This window comes from Natator depressus, chromosome 4 (assembly GCF_965152275.1).
Source record: "Natator depressus isolate rNatDep1 chromosome 4, rNatDep2.hap1, whole genome shotgun sequence".
Classification (NCBI taxonomy): Eukaryota; Metazoa; Chordata; order Testudines; family Cheloniidae; genus Natator; species Natator depressus.
The window spans coordinates 138,346,764-138,369,781 of NC_134237.1; the positions used below are offsets into that span (position 1 = coordinate 138,346,764).

Below are 23,018 nucleotides of genomic sequence, written 5' to 3' on the forward strand. Positions count from 1 at the left end.
GGCACGTTCTGAGCAATGGGATGCAAGAGGCTGCCCGCAGGAGGCAATGGAGAGGCGGGACAGGGCCGGAGAGGGTGGGGCTCAGGGGGGCGGACGGTACGACAGCTACGTAGTCCAATGGGGCGAAAGTGTGTGCGCGGTGCGACCAATGGAGAAGAGGGGGCGGGCCCTCGGGCAGCAGAGCTGGGCGAGTGACAGGCACCTCAGCCAATGGGGCGCGGGGCCAGCCTGCGGAGCCAGCGGAGCGCCCGCGGGCAGTGGTGTGCGTGTGGCAGCGGAGCAGCGTGTGCGGCCTCGGCGAGCGGAGAGGCCCCTGCGGCGCAGGCGGAGCCCGGCCAGGTGGGTACCGCGCTGGAGAGAGGGGTCCCGGTCCCCCAGCCCCCCCCGGGAAATGCCCCCCTGCTCCGGGCTCTGTTCCCCCCCCCCCGGGAACCGCCCCCTGCTCCGGGCTCTGTCCCCCCCCGGCCCCCCCCGGGAACCGCCCCCTGCTCCGGGCTCTATTCCCCCCCCCGGGAACCGCCCCCTGCTCCGGGCTCTGTCCCCCCCCGGCCCCCCCCCGGGAACCGCCCCCTGCTCCGGGCTCTGGCCCCCCCCCCCGGGAACCGCCCCCTGCTCCGGGCTCTGTCCCCCCCCGGCCCCCCCCGGGAACCGCTCCGGGCTCTGTCCCCCCCCGGCCCCCCCCCCGGGAACCGCCCCCTGCTCCGGGCTCTGTCCCCCCCCGGCCCCCCCCCCGGGAACCGCCCCCTGCTCCGGGCTCTGTCCCCCCCCGGCCCCCCCCCCGGGAACCGCCCCCTGCTCCGGGCTCTGTCCCCCCCCGGCCCCCCCCCCGGGAACCGCCCCCTGCTCCGGGCTCTGTCCCCCCCCGGCCCCCCCCCCGGGAACCGCCCCCTGCTCCGGGCTCTGTCCCCCCCCGGCCCCCCCCCCGGGAACCGCCCCCTGCTCCGGGCTCTGTCCCCCCCCGGCCCCCCCCCCGGGAACCGCCCCCTGCTCCGGGCTCTGGCCCCCCCCGGCCCCCCCCCCGGGAACCGCCCCCTGCTCCGGGCTCTGGCCCCCCCCGGCCCCCCCCCGGGAACCGCCCCCTGCTCCGGGCTCTGGCCCCCCCCGGCCCCCCCCCGGGAACCGCCCCCTGCTCCGGGCTCTGGCCCCCCCCGGCCCCCCCCCCGGGAACCGCCCCCTGCTCCGGGCTCTGGCCCCCCCCGGCCCCCCCCCCGGGAACCGCCCCCTGCTCCGGGCTCTGGCCCCCCCCCCCGGGAACCGCCCCCTGCTCCGGGCTCTGGCCCCCCCCCCCGGGAACCGCCCCCTGCTCCGGGCTCTGGCCCCCCCCCCCGGGAACCGCCCCCTGCTCCGGGCTCTGGCCCCCCCCCCCGGGAACCGCCCCCTGCTCCGGGCTCTGCCCCCCCCCCCCCGGGAACCGCCCCCTGCTCCGGGCTCTGCCCCCCCCCCCCGGGAACCGCCCCCTGCTCCGGGCTCTGCCCCCCCCCCCCGGGAACCGCCCCCTGCTCCGGGCTCTGCCCCCCCCCCCCGGGAACCGCCCCCTGCTCCGGGCTCTGCCCCCCCCCCCCGGGAACCGCCCCCTGCTCCGGGCTCTGCCCCCCCCCCCCGGGAACCGCCCCCTGCTCCGGGCTCTGCCCCCCCCCCCCGGGAACCGCCCCCTGCTCCGGGCTCTGCCCCCCCCCCCCGGGAACCGCCCCCTGCTCCGGGCTCTGCCCCCCCCCCCCGGGAACCGCCCCCTGCTCCGGGCTCTGCCCCCCCCCCCCGGGAACCGCCCCCTGCTCCGGGCTCTGCCCCCCCCCCCCGGGAACCGCCCCCTGCTCCGGGCTCTGGCCCCCCCCCCCCGGGAACCGCCCCCTGCTCCGGGCTCTGGCCCCCCCCCCCCGGGAACCGCCCCCTGCTCCGGGCTCTGGCCCCCCCCCCCCGGGAACCGCCCCCTGCTCCGGGCTCTGGCCCCCCCCCCCCCCGGGAACCGCCCCCTGCTCCGGGCTCTGGCCCCCCCCCCCCCCGGGAACCGCCCCCTGCTCCGGGCTCTGGCCCCCCCCCCGGGAACCGCCCCCTGTTCCGGGCTCTGGCCCCCCCCCCCCGGGAACCGCCCCCTGCTCCGGGCTCTGGCCCCCCCCCCGGGAACCGCCCCCTGTTCCGGGCTCTGGCCCCCCCCCCCCGGCCTCCCTCCCGGGGATCCCCCGGGAAACGCCCCCCCTGTTCCGGGCTCTGGCCCCCCCCCCCCGGCCTCCCTCCCGGGGATCCCCCGGGAAACGCCCCCCCGTTCTGGGCTCTGTCCCCCCCCCGGACCGCTCCCCCCTCGCCTCCCCCTGGGACCGCCCCCCATCAGGATCTCCCGGGAAATGCCCCCCTTCTCTGAGCTCTGTCCCCTCTGCCCCCCCGGGACTGCTCCCCCCCAGCTCCTCCCCTGCCCCCAGGGCTCTGCCCCCCATTGGGATCCTCGGGAAATGCCCCCCCTTCTCTGGGCTCTGTCCCCCCTGCCCTCCGGGACCACTCCGGCCCCCTGGGACTCCCCCATTTTCCCCCTTTGGGCTCTGTCCCTCCCTCCCCCCGGCAGACCCTTCCATTGTGCTCCCGCTGGGACTCGCCCCCCCCTCCTCTGGGCTCTGTCCTCCCCAGGACCAATTCTCAAACGCTGCCCCCCACCCCCAAACAGGCTGAGTTCTGCTCTGTTCCCTCCATCAAAGCCCCTTAGGACCAGTCTTCCTGACCAGGATTCCCATCGGGATCCCCCGCTTCCCCTGGGAACAGCCCCTTCCATGGAACACCCCACCCCATCCCCTGTGACTTCCTTTCAGGATAACCGCCCCTCCCCAGGACTAGCCCTCTTAACTGAGCTCTGCCCCTTCCTCCTAGGACCAGCCCTCCTGCCTGGGATTCCCATTGGTGTCTGCCCTCCCCTACATCCCACCCCACACACACAGGGGGACTCCCTTGGATACACTTCCTGTTCTCTTCCTCAGTGTGCTCTTGGTTGCCTTTTCTGTCCGCTTGACCCCAGGTGCCTCTGGGAATGGGTGGGACAGGAGGGGACGTGGCATCCCTCGGCTGAGCTGTCCAGAACTTGCCCCAGAGTTGTTCCTTGGGGACCTACTTGCTGCTTTACCTTTTACTAACACCCCTGCCCTCCCCCCGAACTGGGCTGGTTGCCCTAGGATGTCGCAGTGACAGGGGAGGTTGTCATAATCCTCATCTAGTTCAACTGGCAAAGTGGGTTCTCACAGTAAGTGCCTCAGACAGAAGGAGAGTGAAGCTCCTGATTTGGCTGCCCTCGCCTGGGCCGGGCACCAGTACTGTAGGGCCTGGTAGGATTAGATCCCTGACTTACTCTCCCTGCAGATGATGTTGTGCAGGACTTTCCCCCCTACTCCCAGGTGTTTATTAAATGGCAAGGGAGCCGTCAAGTAGCCCGTGGGATGCATGTCCCAAGAGCATGGTGAGCTTGGGTACCTAAAGAAAATCATCTTAAAGCAGTGATGTCTCCTTGCACAACCTTTGGGGATGGGGCCGTGGTTGTATGGGTCCTGGCGGATGGGCACAGACAGGCAGGGGTTCTCCGGGCTCCTGCTCTGTGACTTACTTGTGAGAGATTCTCATGGACTCCCCATGAGATTTAAGAAATCGGAAGGATTTCTTTAAGGCACACACACCTAATTAATTCTTTACCCCCAGGGTGTCTCAGGAGCTGTTGCTCTCCTGGCACGTTCTTTTTGTAGTGGCTGAACGGGAGCCACCCGGGACAGTAACAGCATCGATGTATGTTTTGCTTCTCTTTGCCAGGCCTTTGTGGTCTGGAGCTGTCAAAAAGTGTTGAATTTCCTCTTGCTTTCATCTCTCCTAGCCGGCACGAATGGGCCTGTGTACTGGCGCGCTGGGCATGATGCGGTGATTGATTAAACATTCTAACCGAGCGCAGTTAGCTGTGGCTGTGCCAGAGGCCTGAGCAAGCAGCCCACATTATTAACTCCTCGTGGGATCCCTGAGGAAGTAGCATGTCACTGGTGGCTTTAACTGTGCTCTAGGGTGAAAAGGGATGAAACTCGGAACAGGATGATGCACTGTCATGGCAGTTATGTGTCCTCCCCTCTTGGTGGAGGAGAGAGGAGGGCCAGTCCTGCCTTTGAACTCGCAATCTGGGATATGGATCTCCTAGGATGATTTGATCCCTTTTTAACCACCTTGAAGGTTCCTCCAAATCTTAATCTCCCTGCAATTTGAGCCTTTTGGGGGCAGGACTAACAGACTCAGGGGTGGAGGTGGGAAATACTACTGCTCCCCGATCATCCTCTCTGGGCTGCTGGGCAGCCATCTGTCTGTAACATGCTGCTTCTCGCATAATGCAAGTTCCCCAGTGCTGATTCTGGGAGGCCCAGAAGTGATGTAATGTACTTGTCACCCAGCCCTATGCTGAACTAGCAGTGGTCTGATGAATTGATGGGGATCTGCTCCCCCTGTAAAAGGGCTTTCTCTACCCTCTTCTCAGGAGGCACTTGGAGCTCTTGAGATTTGCTTTCCCTTCCCCAAAGAATGTTTCTGTCTTACTCCTTCAGCCAGGCTGTGCCCTGATCATGGTCCCTGTGGACACTGCTCCTTCCAGAGCCTCTTGATATCGCCCCTTGCTCAGCCATAGAGGGTAATGTTTGCAAGGCACTTGCTCTGTAGCCTTGGGCCTCAGGCTGGCCATAGAGTCTTGGAAGAGAAGTTGAACTGGCTCTGGCATTGCTGGTTTTATATGTGCTAAATGGAAATCCTTTATTTAGTCCAGTTTTGGGGGTATATCTGAGAGCCCTGTAGCCCTGCTTCGGCCTGTCTTCTCATGTGACACCGGGTGAGAGCGTGCTTCGTGCAGAACCCTGGAAGGTAAGCTTGTCGCTGCACTGTCTGCTGGCGTATGTGGAGATGGACTGAGGTGTTACCGCTCAGTTCCCCGCACCAGTATTTCTTAGGTGGCCTCGTTGGTTTCTGCAGAATCACAGCTTTCATTAATGACAGGTTTCAGAGTAACAGCCGTGTTAGTCTGTATTCGCAAAAAGAAAAGGAGTACTTGTGGCACCTTAGAGACTAACCAATTTATTTGAGCATAAGCTTTCGTGAGCTACAGCTCAGCTTATGCTCAAATAAATTGGTTAGTCTCTAAGGTGCCACAAGCTTTCATTAAAAATGTCCTAGGCTTTCTGGGTGAAAAGAGACCTACAAATGGGACCTGTTGCAGGGCTCTCTGCCCGCGTCTGCAGACAGTTGGAAACAACAGCCCTGCAAGGTATGTCGTGCCCCCATTTGACGCTTAAATGTCAACGTTAACTATTTCACTGGCAGTAACTTCAGCAGCAACCTCTGAGGGGCTGATCTGGAGTACTAGCACTTTCTAGTCCAACCGCTGCCATATGCACTGGCTCACATTAAGAAAACCAGATAGACACTGAGCAAGGTTGCAGCACTGGAAAAACTAAGATCCTCAGTGTTTATCGTCTTAAGATTCTGTCCGGTTTACCTGGGGTAGTGTGAATATTGCTGTGTGAGAACTGCAGAGCACAGCTGATGTGTGTAGTAATATACTGTAAGGAAGTAGGCAGTGTGTGCATGCACAAACCACTGTCCCTTCCTGGATGGAATTGCAGCTGGACTACCACATGTCATAGACCCTACAGTGTTAACAGCTAATGTAACTAGGGCTGTCAAGTGACTAAAAAAATTAATCACGTGATTAAACAATAATAGAATACCATTTATTTAAATATTTTTGAATGTTTTCAAATATATTGATTTCAGTTACAACACAGAATACAAGATATATGTGAAAATATAGAAAAACATCCAAAATATTTAATAAATTTCTATTGGTATTTTCTTGTTTAACAGCGCAATTAATAGTTGTGAGTTAATTGCGATTCCTCGACAGCCCTAAATGGAACCATCGCTGTTGGAGCAAGGAGTTCGGGGTTGCATCCCCATTGCCATCGTTGCACTGACCTGTGGTGTGCAGCGTAATGACTTGTGTAGGTCAGACGTTAAAGACCAGCAAGCCTGCTAGGATGGCTTACATCTGCAGAAGGAAACGAACCTCCTCACCCGTGAGGATTCCTTCCTGTTCTGAGAGCTGCACACAACCTAACGAAAAGGTGCCTCGCAGAGTGCCTGACGAGGCAGCCGTTGCCTATAGTAGAGGCTCAGAGCCACGTGTCCTGCCAGGCCTACGTGCAGTGAGTTAGTGTGTTCATCGGGATGGTGTCAGAATTGGTATTATCAGCTGAAAATCTCACCCACCCCTCTGTCTGCTCTGTGGAGTTCCTTGTCTGGGAACTCCTGGCTTCCAGCAGAAGGCTTTGGAGGGCTTTATTGAGCCAGCACACACGCTGCCTCTTGTGGAAATGGTACCGTAACAAGCGGGTGTGCACCTGATGGAGGAGCAATCTCAGTAAATACAGTGCAGCCGCAAGCTTACCGGACAGGTTACCAGACAGCCATCAGTTTTGAAATACCTTGGTGCATCTCTAGTGCCAGAACTTCCTTTTGTGGGTTTCTCCTTCGTTTTGCCTGTGTCTCTCTTCCAAGGAAATCACGGAGAGGCTCAAAGGGCAGAAAGACCAATGAACTTTTATTGTGGGTGGGAGCAGTACTCATGAAGAATGATGCACGGTCTGTGGGCAGGTATTGTGCAAATATCACACCCTCCCCCCCCTTCCCAGTCTCTCCATATCCCAGCTAATCTTGGTTGCAAACCTCAGTGTGCCAGCCCCTTGTCCCCTCAATCCTGACCCACAGCACTCCCTGCTATTCCATCCCTTGGCTCCCATCCACAAATTTGCCAGTACACCTCAGTCCTGACCTGCAGCTTTCCTGCTCTCTGTCCTGCCCTGCTGATGCACCTCAATCTACTACAAAACAAAGCAAAGGAAACTAAGTTTCCAGTGTTTCTCCATGCCTGATCCCCTCTACGCAGAGCCAGAATCAGATCTGCTCACTTTCGGTAGCCGGGGTAGGCTTCCACAGCTCCCACAGTGTAAAAGCATTAATTCACACAGGGCTCTGAGATTCTGTGGTGGAAGGTGCTGCAGACTGGCAGAGTGTAATTAAAGCTGCCTAAAATTCTGAATGGGACACAATAGTCTTGGTGCCTCATTAATGTAATTATCCCGCATTGGAAAGGGGCCTGGACGCTGGGGCTAACAGCTTTTCATCTCAGGACATGGGGTCTTCAGTGATCACCAGTGGCTGTTTTAATCTTCACCCAAAAGACAGCCTGTCCCCCACCACAGGGACCCTTGCCACCTGCTGGCCAGAGGTTTTGGAATTGAGTCAGAGGGCAGAGCGCTTCCTGCTGAACTGCCAGCACCACTGTCTCCAGAATCATGTCTGTCTTATTGGGGGAAGAACAAGGTGCCTGACCATGCTCTATGCTGCTTAGCTCCTTCCCTGCCTTGCATGTTTCAGGTATTTGTTACATGCAGGTTTTTCAGGTTCCACTGTAACGTGTAGCGACAAGTTGTATATTGGTATGAGAACATCATGGCCAGTCACGCACGACTTTTCTCTCTGGCTGAACCTTGTGCCTCCTTGCTGGTCAAGTGATTGGGACGGCCAAGTGAATCTGGTGCATGCTGGCATTCGGTCCTGTTGCTCTCATGATAGCGAATGCCATAGTTCAGGTTGCATGAAATCTTCCCTCTGTGTTCACTCAGCTGCTCGGAACTTTATATATATCCTGGGTTGAGAATGTCTAGACTTGGAAGGGTTCGATTGTTATCGGCAAATGTCGGTGAACGTCGATTTCACCGTGTACACGCACACTGATGAAAAAAATTGCCATACATGATCGAAACGTACAGAGAGGCAAAGTAAGAAAAATGCTGCTTGAGAACTAATTAGCATTTGAGTTAAGGATATTTATTTTGTATATTTTGACGTGATATTGACAGTTTGTGTTTTAATGGTTCGAAAGCTTTCGCTTTTTGAATCGCAACATTTGCTGTCATTAAGCAATTAATGTCTGATCCCTCCATAATTTCCCACAGCTGTGCACATTTAACTCGACAAAAGTAAAAAATGCTTCAAAATAAACATTGATATTACTGGTCGAAATTATAAACAGTAAAAACTGAATTCTCCCAAGCCTAAAAAACGTCCATGCTTAGTCTCGGCCCAAAAGGGGTCTTTATTTGTGTGTGGGGGAGAGCGTGGCGGGGAGATAAAATATTTCTTCTTATGAGTCAAGCTTATATATATAACTCCCACCGGTGTGGTCACTGGAGATGAGTCATTTGCAGGAGGTGATGTAAACAAACTGTTATGTTACTTGTGTTCCTGTGTTAGCAGTGGATAGGAGCCCAGATCCTGGTGCCTTCGCTTAGGCCTGTAATCTCTTGGTCTAAACCAAAGTGGTGACCCATAGAAGGGGAGCAAAGGGATGTTCTAGACCCGTAGCTGGGTTTGCCTTGCAGAGACAGGGATTTTTGTGCCTGAGGAATGGCAGACCTGCAGGGTTAGGGTTAGCCTAACCCTGAAGGCTGTTAGTGTGGAGTTGCATGCTTGTTGTCACTTGTTTCATGGCTCCGATCCTGAAACCATTGTGAGCCCTGACGACGCTTTGTCTGAGTATACCTGGATTCTACAATACGCTGCTGCGTCAAAAACTGAGGCAGACTAAAACTTGGGAAGGATTTGAGCGAAGTCAACCTGTGACGTGGCTGGTTTTTCTTCTCTCCCCCCCCGCCCCCCCCCGAAGCTCCCAATTTGTTTGGAATAAACATCTGTGGATGTAGATACACCATGGTATCATCTGGGCCCATATTGGGGGCACGGCTAGATGAACCCATGGTTCAAATGCTGGTGGCTGTCTACACTCACTCTCCAGCTGTAGCTAATGGTAGTGCAGCTGCACCAAGCTAATAATGATCTTAAGAAACATCCAGCATAGCCACAGTCTGGGTCGGTAGAAATTTGATTAAGCCGAGTGGGGGGAAGTCCAGGTGAACATAGCTCTGCAGGGAGTCAGATGGTGTGGAATAGACTCCTAGGAAACATGAAGGAGCCCCTTGCTTGAGAAACTTTAATACTGTACTCTAGAGAGCCCTTCTGCAGTGATGGTAGGGGCTTGGGCGAGTGAGATGTAATGGATTTTTTTGGATGTGACTTTTCCAGCTAAAATGTGAGGGTTTGAAGCCTGAAGTATGTTGTACAGCTGGGGTGGTATCTACTGGCCTAGAAAACCTTTGCTCTTAGAGGTGGAGAGCTATGCGAGTATCCAAAGAGAGGAGAGCTCGTTTTCTGTGTCTAAGTGGAGTTTCCTTTGGTAAATGATCAGCCAGTGTGCAAACACAAGGATTCCCAGCGCTCTTTATAGAGTTCAGTAGTGGGATCCCTAGCTCACCTACTAGCCCCTGGTGCATAACCCTTGACATTCCCCACTGAATGGCCCTAGACCAGTCTCTGTAGGCTGTAGAATGTGAGCGCCCCCTTTGGTGTTTAAAACCCCAATGAATTAGGCCTTGTGACCCTTCTGTGGGGGTCCGTGTTCTAGCTGCATTGTACAGAGGCGGAATCTGAGATGAGAAGTAAGGCAGCAAGGTCACACAAAGTGGCAAAGCCAAGCCTGGAACCCACATTGAATTTGCACCCCATTCGGTGCCGCCTTTCTTTCATTTGGCTCTCGGGAAGGGGCAAAAGACTCCCCATCCCACAGATGCACTGATATGCCGTGCACAACATAACCTGCTGGAGCAAGAACTTTGCAACACCGGGGATGGGGGTGGGTGGGAATCCCTACTCCATGCCCAGGGCTGGCTTCTGGTTAGGCAGCAGTGGAGGGATGGGTTTTGTAGTGTGTGTCCTTCATCATCTCTTGGCTTGGAGTCTCCAGCTTCCCTGCGTGCCAAGTGTGGCTAAGATTCATCAGGGTGGAGTCACTTTTGCTTGTTCTCATGAGTTCGGTCTTGGTGCATGGAGCAAGAACGGAGCGTTTAAAGCCTCTCGCAGGCAGAGGGGATTGCGCCAACAGTGGGACGCTCGTGGGTATGTTGTGCCTTCGCTCTGAGCAGGTAGCGGCAAGCAGACTTCAATATATTTTCCATCTTAGTCACTGATTACCAAGGAAGTGAAGTAGCTGACTGAGCTGGGAAACTTCGTTCTCCAGTGTCGCAAGAGCCCCTCAGCAGGTAAAGGGGAGCTACAAAGGGAACTAGAGGGTCTCACGCGTTGCACCCACCCGGGGCTCTGAGCATCTTTCCACTCCCCCTACAAGCTCCTTCGGTGTTCCCCTCCCAGCCCACTCTGTCAGGGACTCCCTACAGCCCCCCTCCCCGTGTCAGGGGCTCTGCACCAGTATTTTTTCTTGCTGAGAGGTAAGTCATTCTGGTGGGGAGTGGTCAATGTTTTAGATACTTCTTGGGAGGATGGGCAGAGCTGAGATCGGGGGTGTTAGCTGGAAGGTATTAGTGGCTGTCCTCGGCTGGTTCTTTGATCTGTAGCCTATTACAGAGGTGGCTGTAGCTGCTAGCTCTGCTGACCAGGAGCTCCATGTGGCCCCCATTTCCCCCTTCTGTTTTTCTGATTTTTTTTTTTTCACCAGACTCAACAGGGTTTTGCCCATCGTTGCCTAGAGCGTTCCCTGGAATTGATTGGACTCAGTGTTCAAAAGTTATCCCCTTACAGACAGATGCCATCAAGTTGTGTAGGGCCTTGCTTTGCTCGGCCAATGAAATTGGCCCTTTGCACTTGATTGTTACTTTAAGATGGACACGGAAGGCCTGTTTCTAAGTGCTTTTTCTGGCTTCTGTCTGTACCTTCGAATTCTCAGGAGGTCTGGCTCTGCTTCTCCCTTGTTTTGCTGGAGGACTTTTGGGGGTCTTGGAGGAGGTGTATTGTAAGCGTTCGCACCTTAATTGAAAAGGCTGGAAATGCTCCGTGACCTGTTGGGTTGTAGGGATGAGAGCTATGATCTGGCGCCGTGGCGAGCACAGAGAATACATTGTGTTAAGCTGAATTTGATGGTTCTGTGATAATCAGTTGCGAAGAGGCAACTTGGCTAATGAAATGGGAATGAAGTGTCACCTGGAGCAGCCCAGAAAAACTGCTCAAGCCTTTGTATCTGTCGCAAAGAATCAAAAATGGCACAAGCCCAAATTTTTCTGCGGGCCGCTGAAGGTGGTAGGGTTAAGATCATAAACAGCTTAAGTAGGGGCAGGAATCTTTAATACACAATTGTGATTTTTTTAAAAAGCAAGCATGGAAGTCAGAGTGCACCAAGTCCTGGTTGCATTTTAATGAAGACACAAGAAAGCAAACAAGCCTTGGGAAGTGGGGGGGAGGGATAGCTCAGTTGTTTGAGCATTGGCTTGCTAAACCCAGGATTGTGAGTTCAATCCTTGAGGGGGCCGTTTGGGATCTGGGGCAAAAATTGGGGCTTGGTCCTGCTTTGAGCAGGGGGTTGGACTAGATGACCTCCTGAGGTCCCTTCCAACCCTGATATTCTATCTTATGATTCTAAGTGCAGTGGAAATGCAATGCTAGCCCGTCAGACAGCTTTAACTGGGCTTTTATACAGTGACTTAAGTATTAGAAGCACTGTGGAGCTATTAACTATAGTTGATTCCCATGATACCCGTGTGAAACGGGTGAGGAAACTGAAGCAAAAGGTAACAGGGTAGAATTCAGCCTCTCCTGCCTCCTGGCCCTTTGCTTGTTCCCCAGGTCCTTCCACTTTCATTCTGGCCTCTTCTCCCCACTCAAATCATGGAACATGCATACGGCTGCACACTGATCATCTTGACAGTGGAAAAGCCCTCTTTCCTCTATGTGCGGTACCACTGCCCCCCTCGCCCCACTGCTCAGCTGGAGGCTGTCCTCCCCGATCCTGGGTTAGTCTCTGTGGTCAAGTAGGACTGGATGGAGACATGTACCTGGGAGTCGTAGAGTTTGGGGCTAGAAGGGCTCACAAGATCATGTAGTCTGACCTCCTGTATGGCACAGGGCACCCACGCCACCTTCAAACTAACTCAACAACAGGAATTAGACCAAAGAATTACAGCCCCCAGGAGACTCAACTATTCTGTGCTACAGACAGAATTGGATGGACCAAGGGGCATCAAGGCCCATGCAGTGGCAGATACCCAGATAATTCCAGCAAGTGATCTGCACGCCACGCTGCAGAAGAAGGTGGAATATTCCCGAGATCCCTGCCAATCTGCCCTGGTGAGGATTCCTTCCCAGCCCCACAGATACCAATCGGTATCTGCGCATGTGAGCAAGAACCAGCCAAGCCCTCAGGAGGGACAGAGAGAGTTCGGTGCCACCTCAGAGCACTGGCCCACCCCAGTCGGTGTCCTGTGGCCATCGCTAATACTTCAGAGGAAGGAGACTGCAGCATCTTCATACAACACCTGTGCTTAGTTTCTTGAAGTGTAACTTTACCTTTTGGGATTTTCCTATGTTTGCATGTAAAGGATCCCCTGACCCCCACAGTATTTTGATAAAGGGTGGCCTTCTGGTTAAGGTGCTGGACTGGGACTAGGGGGACTTGGGACCTGCGCTGCCATAGACTCCCTGTCTGACCTTCAACAAGTCACTTAATCTACCCTATGCCTCAGTTTTCCCATCTGTAAACAGGAGTAATAATCCTTACCTTTCTCCTGCTGTCTGTTGAGGTTGTAAAATCTCCAAAGCAAGGACAGTATCCCACCATATCTGTACAGCACCTAGCACAATGGGGCCCTGATCATGGTTGGGACAACTGCGACAGAAGTGATTTACAGTCTTACTTTACCCCCCCCACCCCCACCCCGCCAATTTGTGTTTTTTGGACCTGTGAAGCCGGCGTAAATCAGACACTGAATGGCTACTGTGTCTGGTGCAGGGCTCTGAAATGTCTTCCAGGCAGTTTTTCCAGTTCCTTTTCTCCCTCCGTCTTTCCCAGACTGGTTTAAACCTCTTTAAAGCTTTCTTCGTTGTACCAATTACGGATGGCGTGTAGGTGGGGATCTGGCTGGTGAGTAAGTCGTAAACACATACGTGCCTCTCAGTACACAGCAGAGCTCTGTTTGGCAACTTTCGTCTCTTTTTAAAACATCTGACACCACTGTTGTGTCTCCCATCAAGCCAATAATTGTTTCCATAAAATGCACACTTTTGTGCTCTTTAATTAACCTGTAGCTTCTGCTGACGTCTGCAGCAGCATTTTCCAGAGACACCAATCAACACAATGTCTTCTTACATTCACGTTGCAGCTCCCGCTGGCTAAAGTACCCAGATAAGCTGAACCTTAGATGTTATCACTTACTGGCTTCAGCTGCTGCTGTAGCTTTGGCGATACTTGTATCGGCATTGTTCATTGTGTAACCCACCGTTCATGGCTCGGTCGCCCTCTAGCGGCGAGACCGCTTACAAAGGTTTGAGTCAGCGACTGCCTCTGAGCTGATGGACCTGCTTCTTTTAGATCCTTCAGGCCAGCTGTTGGGTCGTGCAATGTTCAAAGTGCTCCAGGACAGGTTGGCTGGGCGCTGGCATCGGTGCACGAGCGGACCTGCATAATGCTGACAGTAGGCGAGTGGCAGATAGCTCAGGCAATAGAGACTTGTGCTCTTAGATCCAAAGGTCCTGAGTTCAAATCCCGCAGACTCAACCAGGGCGTCCTTACAGTTGGGTTTTCACGTAGGTAGTCCGCATGGCCTCTTAAAGTGCTGTCTCAATACTGTGTGCAGTGTCATGAATCAGATGAGGAATGTCTTGGGTCTTTCCATGCCAAAACGCTGACACCTTGGCCCATCAGTATGCAAACACAGCAGCTTCTCAAGTCTGTTCCTTGTTTGGTTTGACATCTTCTCGAATGTCATTAGTAGCATTGTGGACACTTGTTGCACCCAATCCTTGTAGGTGTTTAGCAGGCAGGCTTTGCTCACAGATCAGTCCCTCCTGATCCTTTTTGTTGCTTTTCCCTAAACTCCCTTCCACTTGTTTGGAGCATGCACAGTGTCCCATGCCTTTTGCACCCTGCCTTTCAGGCTCTGTGAAATGGAACTGGTTTGATCATGGAAACTGACAGCTCTCCGTGTACCATGTGGGTCATTGTGCTTCGTCTCCCCGTGGGCATGAAGGATGTTGCAGCTGCTCGCCTAGAGGCAGGTGTCCCCAGCAGCGTCTATAAACGGAATCAGATTCAGATGAGGGAGGCGGTGGCAGGGGCACTGTAGGCCAGTAGGCGGAGAACCCTCCTGATGGACCACAGATGATCCCCCAAGGGAAGGGTGACCTAGTGGGGGATATTGCGATTAGGCTGTTCCCTGGTTTTGTGTGATCTGTACTCTACAGGTCTTCACATGATTAAATATAAAAGAGCATAAAGTTGGAAGAGTGTCAAAGCATGTGTGTGCTGACTGCTTCTCAGCTAGTGCATTTCTGACGAGAGTTCAGCTGTAACCCAGAAGCTTCACATCTATTGAGTGGAGTTCTGGGAGAGGGGTGCATTTAGAATCAGGGGAGAGGGTCTGAAGGGTCAGCGTTGCACCCAGGGGGCCTAGGTGGCTGGACAGCAGGTTCCAACACTGAGGGTTGTCAGATAGGTCTGTGGTCTGAGAGAGCACCTAGGGACTCCAAGATCGGGGCAGTGGCTGGACTCCATTCAGGCTCCAGGAGCTTGAAACACTCCTGGGAATCCAGGCATGGATTCCCCCTCCTAGCGAGAAAAGGGTGCTTGCTAGGATCTGTGACAGTCACTGCTTAAACCAGAGAGATTGCCATGCAATGTCTTCACAATGCAGTCAGGAGGTGAGAACGCAGTGGCGGAGTTTCAACAGACCCAGCGGTTGCAGTTCTGCTCTGGACTGTCAGATAAATAACACATCGGGCAGAGCTCACATTTAACCTGGCGTAGCGTGGAGACTAAAAATAGATACATAAATCTTGGAAGTGCTTCTCCAAAGCTGAACAAATGCTCGAAACCTGCCCCTGTCTAGAACAGAACCTGCAGCAGTTGGTGCTTGGGACTCAGTGAAGTGGAGGAGGGGTAGAGGGTTCGGCTGTGGATCATTGCGTGTGAAACGCTGACCTGGGAAGTGATCCAGGTTGGCGGCGGGGCAAACCCCGCAGAGAAGCGGCTCTGCAGGCTCTTGGCACAGTCTGTTGAAGTGATAGTACTCAAGCCATGCAGGGGTGGATGAGGAGGAGAAGAACCGCTTTGGAAATCTTGCCTAGCAAGACCATCGGAATCCAGGGAAGGATGAAGGGATGGGGAGGAGCAAGGAGAACACACCTGCATCAAGAAACCTGCAGCCGTTGGATTGAAAGGTAGAAAGTGTTAACACTCCATTCCTCCCATCATCTCTTCTTTTTCTTGCCCCATACGACTTTTTTCCTCGGAGGAGGAACAGGTGGTATGTGGCTACCCAGATGATGGGTGCGAGCTAGCCTCCGTCACACTGTCACTGGCCTTTTGTATGGGACAAAGTCCTCTCGCAAACCCTTAAGTTAACTTTTGTCCATCCTGAATCGGATGTGGGGCATATTCTGAGTGCCCTTCTGATGGGATGGCCTTGGGGTGACAGGACAGCACAGCACTGGGGCCTGCCGGGACAGCTGGCTTCTATTCCTGGCTGTGCCACAGACATGCTGAGTATGTCTACACTGCAATTAAAACCCTGCTGGCCGGGCTTGGGCAAAGGGGCTGTTTAATTGTGGAGTAAATGTTCTTAAGGTGGGAGGGTCCCAGAGGGCAGGCTGCAGCTCAAACCCGGACGTCTACACCGCAGTTAAATAGCCCCTTAGCAAAAGTCATCTGGCACAGGCCAGCCGTGGACGTTGAATAGCAGTGCAGATGTACCCTTAGTCTCTCCTTGTCTCCATTCCTCCATCTGTAAAACGGGAATAATGCTAACTTGTAAAAATCCTGCTGTCTTCAGTGAGACCAGGATTCGGCCCTAGTATTCTGTAAAGGGCTTTGAGATCCTTGGGTGATAAGTGCTTTCTAAGTGCAAAGCATTATTAGCACCTCAGACGACAGTGGTGAGCTCTTCAGAACTGCCAGGGATGGGGTGAGGGGTTGGGCAAGAGTCCCGAGCAGCCTGGGTAAGGGAAGGCACAGATGTTGGACTCAGCCCATGGCATCACCAGGCCAATAGTATTAGAGCTTTGGGTGGAACAAGTCCCACGGACTTGGTGTTGTGGAGAAGGGGCTGCCTGCTTTCCTTTCCAGAAGATTGCTGTGGTTTTTCTTATATCAGCAAAGTGCTGCATGAAGCCACTAAATGCTGTGCTCTGATGGACCCTAATGGTGCTTTCTTCTCTCTCTCAGAACTGAGTGTGTGACATACCTGCCATGCAGGGCTGAATGCAGATCTCGCTGAAGAGTGCTAGGCCCCAATCTGGGTTCCGTTTTATATCAGCGTTGGCATGAAGGAGACCTCTTCTAGAAGCACGAAGCAGGCAGGAGCTTTGCTGTCTTCAGATGGACCTTCTTGGTGTGCTGGGCTCTCTCTGATATCAGGTCAGACCATACTGTGCAACCTGGCCGAATTCAGCTGTGCTCACTGGGAAGCGGCTTGAGCAAGCATGACCTGGCATTGAAACCCCAAGGAAAGGAATCCACCTTGGTGTGACCATAGGCAAGCCCCTTGCAAGAAGCAGAGCTGCTGAAATGGCAAGAGTTGGCTGGAGCTGGAAATCTGGGTTTTGAGGGGACGCGGATGCCAGAAGATCAAACTGTTGATGAGAATTAAAAAGCTCTGGCATTAGAGCTCTGAGGTGCCTTCTGGCTGAAACCTGGAGCTGGAGTGCCATGCGATAAGGACAGCAAGAGGACTGTGAAGTAGAGCTCTGAAACACTGCAGTACGAGTGGCTGTACTTGGTGAACGATGTGAGCAAAGCTGCCTGATGTGTGATTGCATCTTAAGTCTGATGGGGGGTGTTATGAAACCATTGGGCCAGATTCTGGCCTGGGTTACGCCAGAGTACATATGGAGTAATGGTTAAATGAAGTTGCTCCAGATTTACACCAGTGTGACTTCAGACCAGTATGTGGCCGGATAGATTTTTATAGTAAAATACTGTGAAGATGCAAAGAGATCTTTGTGCAGGGTGCCATAGAGCAAATGCAGCTGTGAACAGGACCTTTATTCTGCTGCAGGATTGCTGGACTCTTCCATACGCTGCAGAATGGCAATTTTGAGACATGCTCATTTAGAGTAAATGGAGGGGTTTTTGTGTGTTTTTTTTTTTTAAGAATTCGGAATGAAAATAATCCATTCAGTACCGTCGTCCCTGTGTTTAGTTTGATGATTTCAGTTGATTTTGTGCTGATCCTACATTTTTTAAGACAGTGCTCGCTTTTGTACTGACCAAGCGTCGCTGCGTTGTAGCAATTGTCAGGAGGGTGGGAAGCTGGTGGACTTTTCATCTACACAGGGCACAACTGGGCTTTCAGCATATAGGGGAAGGAAGTTTGGGATTGTGTCATAAGCACACTCGCTGCATGCGGGGGAAGTATTTGATGAAAAAGATGTGTTGCGAAAGAATCAGAGTGTTAACATTTAAGTGCCATCTTTAGATTTCAGGATTAACATCCTGTTCAGATGAATGGGGCGATTCACCCCTCTTAAAGCCATTGTTTCAGACTGTCTGCAGATTCAGGCAGGCAGGACTGCATCATTTTATATTTGGTCTTGTTTTCAGAGATGTCCCTGGAACCATGTGAGGCCTAGAAATGTGTTTTCTTAAATTAAAATCTTACATGCTGGAGAATTGTACTATGAAGGATGGCCTAAAAGTGAACTCTGAGGTAAATTCCATGGATATTGAGAATCACAAGCTGTCAGACAAATGTTAACTAGTGGTTGTAACGTTGCAGACATAAGTCAGAATTCTTACTTTCTTCTTCCAGGAGAGAGACCATGGGCAGCTAAGTGACTTTGCCTTTTGTTGTGTAGCTAGCATTGGGAAAGAACCTAGAAGTCCTGAGGTGAAATCTTGGCCCCGATGAAGCCAATGGGAGTTTTGCCATTGACCTCAGTGAAACCAGGGTTTCACCCCTGCTTCCCAATTCCCTGCTCTGACATATACATACAGGCCAATTTTGAGTTGTACCCCGCTAACTGACACAGCTGTGTTACAATGAAGTCAGTGGATAGCGTGGTGAAAGGTGAGCTGCAAAGCTAAAACAGTCGGTGCAGGACCAGTGGCTCTGACTCCTGCACATAACTCTTTCCCTTCTGGCTATCTGTGCAGGTATTTTTTTGATGCCCATCACTGTGGTACATGTTAGCAATAAGCTTGCTGAAGGATGCAGTCCACTCATGTTCTGTACGGTTCCTGCTGCTTGTGTGAGCAGCAGCCTGCCGGCAGATCTAACGGCAAAGGCCCGTGTCAGCCAGTGACCGTTCCTTAGTGCTTTCCTGGCTTTCGGGGCCTTGGCTCTAGCTCAGTGAAATCCTGTGCAGTCAGAACAGCCTGGCTGGTATCCAGCACCATGCTAGCTCACAGCATCTCTCACTCCCCCTGTGCAGAAAACTGCTATGGCCAAGGGCTACGTCCGAAGGGGACATGTTCGATCCAGCTGTTGGGCCGTGCAACGGTCCAAGTGCTCCAGGAGAAGTTGGCTGGGGGCTGGCATCGGTGCACAAGCGGAAGTGTATAACCCTGACAGCAGGCGAGTGGCAGGCCCCACTGATTTGGTCGCCTTGCTACGCACCCAATAGGGATGACACAGTCACCTCCTGTTCACATGTGTACAGCAGGAGGAGATTCACTGCAGAAGTCGGGAGTGAGGTGCGTCCCCAGTTGCAGGCACAGGTATGAGTGATGCTTGTCAGCTGTGCTGGTAATAGTTCTTGTTTCAATCCACACGGCGTCTGTGTGTTCCAGTTTTGGAAGCTAGTGAACAGCCAGGACCAAAACATCTGTGTCACGTGACTTAATTACTATGCTTCCTTTGACTCCAAGGAACCAAAAGCCGTATGGGCACGTACAGCGCGAGGAAGTATCCTTGTGTGCTTGATACTGTACAGGTCTTGGGCTTCTACAACACCGCTGCTGGTGATGGATGTGCTACTTCACCACTGGAAAGCATCCAGCTAGGAGGAGTGTTTGTGGTGGGTGTGATCCTACATGCTCAGGTGGATTTTGAACCATATATCTCAGAAGGGACCACTCGTTGGACCTCACTTGTGGAAACTTTTCTCATGGAGGCACAGGGTGTCCATCAGCCAGCTGGTGTTTCCTGCATCCAACCCTAGATTCTCTCTGGCACTGTCTTTCTGCAGCTTTCACAGGGTACTGTTGTCCTGTCTGTCAGACTCGGAGTACAGAATTAGCTTTGTCATACCCTTTTCAGGCCTGCCTCAAGTACCCAGCAGCCAGTTGGTCGAATGTGTGGCATTAGTCTCCAGCCATCCTGTGAGACAGCCAGGGCAGCTCTGGTGTACACTGTGGTTTCTTTGTGGCATGCTCTTAGCTCCAGGATTCCTTCACTTGAGCTTCCAGCTGATGTCTGATTCAGCTTTGTCTGGTCTTCTCATAGTTCCATCAGCAAGCAAGAGGGACAATACACCAATCTTACTGGGTGACTAAGCCCAGTTCCCATTGAAACATCATCTAGGCATTTTGCAAAGAACAGGGCTGTGCAGAAAAAACAATTTCTGGACCGACAGCTGCTGTGATTGTCCCTCCCTTTTCAGACTTAAATGTGGTGGTCTGGCCACGTCAGCAAATGCCTAGATGCCACATTTCTTGATGGAGCTGAAGCTAGATGACTTATCAGAATCAAGTGCACGTCTCTCAGATCTCTCCATTTGTTCTTCACCAACATCTGCTGTTGTCTGTGGAGACTTGATACATCTGATGTTACATGCAGACTAGTAGATATATGTTGGTAAGCACCTCTGGATGTGATTCAGGGCCAAATGGGTTTGTCTTATCAATGATATGGTTGGTGAGAGCTGTAACATGATCTTCATCTTCTTCAATGTAGAGACAAGGACTTGTTTGTTGACTTTGTCCTCCTTGCTTCTTGTTAGGTCATAGCGTTTGCATATTCATAACATGAAGCTGTGTATGGTCATGTCTAACGCTAATACTGACCTGTGCATAAGTGTGTCTGACATATTCTAGAAATTAACTTTTTAATTCAAAGGCTAGTACAACACGTGTAGGTGATTGCAAATTAAAACCTTCTACCAGGCAGACTGGATGCTACAATGTACATACAAAAGTTTACCAATGGAGAAGCATCACGTTAAGAATTCCCATACTTTACATCTACCTGCTATGCAGTACAATCTGTAGGTACGGCGTCTACTGTGGCTGGTGCACAGCCTTCAGTGTGAGACTCATCTGGTCAGTGAACTTCAACTGAAAATATAGAAAACGATTTGTGAGATATTTGACAATTTAAGAATATGCGACATGAAAACACTTCGTGTTAGGGTATTGCAAAATGTTGATAGTCGTCATTTTTACCACAGGCTAAACAGGTTCATTGTTTTGGGGCGGGGGCGGAATTTGTCCACGCAAAACCAATAACAGTCTTTTCATATATTATCGTTTGGTTGCGTTGACCAGTAACCCACGGCAGTAAGTTGTTGAAATGAACCACTGTAGTCATGTTGCCTTGTTTCTGGAACTGTGCAAAAAATGGCTCTCCTTTTGGGTACCGTTATTTTACCTTGCTTGCAGGCTGATGGCGACATTTGACAGCTCCATGTCAGACCTCATCTAAATACGCATAGTATAAGTTTTCAAATGATCTATGATGTTGGTGTGCAGAGGGTGGGCACGTTTAAGCTCCAAAAATCTGGCCCGTTTTGGAGAACTACTGCATGCCTAAAGAGCTTACCCTGAGCTCTATTGGCACGTGAACAGTGCACTTATCTATGGTTAAGTGTGTCTGCACTGAGTTTCTCCGCAAAATCTAATAACAGCAAGGATGGGAGTCTGAATGTAGTGTGATGGCTGCTGTCTTGTTTTAGCTGCAACCCTAACTCCGCCACTGACTTTCCGTGTGGCCTTGGCCAGTCTGTCTCGTTGTCCCATCTGTAACGTGGTGATGCTTAGCTACAGTACTTCTTGGTTAGAAACGAAACAAAATAAAACCGAGCCCCTGCCCCAAGGGACTTAGTTTCAACATAAGACAAGAGCTGGGAGACAGAAATGAGCAGAAGGAAACAATGAGACCTCTTTGGTCAGCATGACAGGTGGTGGTGGTCCGAGCACAGCAGCAGTTTAACCATTGTCAGTTTTGTGCAAGCATCATGGCAGAGGAGAGTTTGAAGGAGGACGATACGTTACTTTTGCAGATGTTCATGGGGAGCTCCTTCCCGCATGAGGGGCAGCCTTGGAGAAAGCATGAGGGTGTATGAAAATTTGACAAATGGGTGCTGGAGACTGCTATTGTGGGCTGATTGTGAGTGAGGATCAACAGCTTGGTAGCAAATGAGATAGGTAGGATGGGGACTGGCTGTGAAGGGCCTTGAAAGTGAAGACCAGCAGTTTGTTTGTTTGTGCTCAAGCAGGGGGAGCCAGTGGAGGGCTGTGAAGAGAGAGGTGACGTGGTCAAAGCGACGAGCTAGGAAATGATCTTAGCAGCAGCCTTTTGAATGTGTATCGGGAGGCTGATTGCTGGTCGAGTTAAACCCTGAAGCAGGAGGGTTTGTGTGTCTGCCAAAACTCTTGGGTTTTTTGTTCTTCTGTATCCTAGAAGATCAGTAGAGAACTCTGAAGAGCTCTGTACGAGTGTGAAGTGTTCTTGGGAGACTTGAACTGTTACTGTAAAGGCAATCCGCAAAGGGTATTCTAGAACTGAGGTTTGTCCCTCTGTGTGGCACAGGGGCTGGAGGGTGCCGGAGTTGATCTGTTTTCTGTAGCCTTATAAATACCAGGATTGTCAGCTCTATCCTTGCGGGGCTTTGTTGGAGGGCGTCTCTGGAGAGCACGCTGCGTGAAGGGGCAGAGTGCTGAATCTGTAACTTCAGTAGCTAATTGGCAGTTTGGAGAAAGGATGTCTGTGTTAAACAGTCTGACTAAAAGTCCTTCACTGAAAGGCCACCTCCAGCTGCGAAAAGGGTACCTGGTCCATTGGGGTAGGGCAGTCCGTGGCAGTCATTGCTGCCTTGTGTACCCTTGGGCATGAAACTGACCTGCCTGAACCGCGCCCGCCCAATGAGCCATTGGCTGGGAGGACTTTATCTCATGGCATTCAGTGCTTAGAGAACTAGTGAAACAGGGTCCTGGCAATCATCACAGAACGTCCCTGGCTAGGGACCTGGATTTCCAAAATGGAATGACCAAGCAGGTCATGAAGAAGGGTATAGGCTCACTTTCTGCCTCCTGCTGCAGGTCACCTTTACAAACAAACAGCTGTCTTCTTCCATCTGGCCTGTATGGTCTGCATCTGTAGCCTGGTGTTGAGATGCCCTCTTGAGTGACTCCGGCACGGTGGGAAGGAAAAGAGAAGCACAGCCATCAAGGTATGTGAGAAAGGGAGACAGTCGGGGTGTGCTGTGGGGCACGGCCCCATAACTCAGTAACTAGCTGTCTCCGGTATCAGGTTTAAAATGACACCATGGGTCCAGGCCCAAACTCAGAAGAGGCCCCGGCACCTGGACCATGGCACCGCTCGGTCCCACACCTACTCGGTCTCTTCCCCCTGAGGTCCCGCTCACTCCTCTCCGCCCTCCCCTCCACCCCTGGGGAGACGAGGCTGAGCACGGGCGGGGTAGAGCATGGGTGGAGTGGAAGTGGGGGCAGGGCCTCAGGGTGGAGCACAGGCGAAACACGGTGCGTGGGGCCCACAAAAGATTAATCCAGCCCTAGCTGTCTCTCTGGCTACATCTTGCTTTTCTCCAATTCAAAGTTCCCGGCCTTTGCTGAGCCTCTGAGCTCCTGGCCTGGAGTGTGTCCCTCCCACGGTGTACCTCATCAGGGCTCAGTGTTTTCCCTCGATTTCTTTGTAGACAGTTGTTTCTTCCTGCCTACTGGTGGTGGTTGCTCAGCAGGGTAGCACTCCTTTCCCCAGCGCTGGAGGGAGTGATGATGCAGATAGCGGGCC

General features: G+C 52.9%; 1 protein-coding gene across 3 annotated transcripts in view; it reads left to right on the top strand.

The window, feature by feature from the left end:
* The first annotated feature begins 206 nt into the window (after nt 1–206).
* PAIP2B (poly(A) binding protein interacting protein 2B) overlaps nt 207–23,018 on the top strand; it is a 42,052-nt gene continuing 19,240 nt past the window's right edge. For 2 of the 3 annotated variants that reach the window (XM_074951967.1, XM_074951966.1), the window contains exons 1-2: nt 210–339; nt 22,307–22,437. The gene's annotated coding sequence lies outside the window, so the exon portion shown is untranslated. Of the gene's footprint in view, nt 340–22,306; nt 22,438–23,018 lie in introns of all 3 variants that reach the window. The other variant, XM_074951968.1, reaches the window with a different exon arrangement.